This window comes from Micropterus dolomieu, linkage group LG09 (genome assembly GCF_021292245.1).
Source record: "Micropterus dolomieu isolate WLL.071019.BEF.003 ecotype Adirondacks linkage group LG09, ASM2129224v1, whole genome shotgun sequence".
In the NCBI taxonomy this organism is placed as follows: domain Eukaryota; kingdom Metazoa; phylum Chordata; class Actinopteri; order Centrarchiformes; family Centrarchidae; genus Micropterus; species Micropterus dolomieu.
In genome coordinates, this window is record NC_060158.1 from 3,029,473 (window position 1) to 3,030,218 (window position 746).

The following is a 746-nucleotide window of genomic DNA, read 5'->3' on the forward strand; positions in this document are numbered from 1 at the left end:
CTCTCTCTCTCTCTCCTTCACCCCAACCGGTCGAGGCAGATGGCCGCCCACCCTGAGCCATGGTTCTGCTCGAGGTTTCTGCCTCTTAAAGGAAGTTTTTCCTTGCCTCTGTCTCCTAGTGCTGCTCTTGGTGGGAACTGTTGGGCTTCTTTAAATAGCGTCATAGAGTACGGTCTAGACCTGCTCTTTTATGAAAAGCGCTGTGAGATAACTGTTGATGTGATTTGGCGCTATATAAATGAAATTGAACTGAATTGAATTGCTTACCTCACCTTTAAATGTTCATACTTTTCTGCACTGATTGTGAAATATGACTTTTGCAGCTGTATCAGAGGTGAACGATGGGGTTTTGGATATTGCAGCAGCAGAGCAGAGCTCAGGCTTTCTCAGTCCAGGTTTCAGCTGGATGGAAGCAGTCGTGTGCTGCTCTGTATACTCAGTGTGTTTTTTGGTGGCCAAGGGCAAATCAACAAGTTAGTAAATGATTGATACAGAAACCAAACAATTTCATTATGAAATCCTACAACCACAGCAAACCCTGAATCCCCTTTGAACAAGCAGAGAGATACGCTAGCAGTGAAATAATACTTACCCCACTTTGGAAAAGAAGAAAAAAGGACCACGGGGATAAAAATCCTTTTTATGTAAAGAAAGGAAAACCCCAGGAGCTTGTGACTCTGCCACCAGCTGCTGCTGCTATAAAGGCCAAACGGCTCAGTGTTGGTTTCCACTTCTGAAGCTCACCA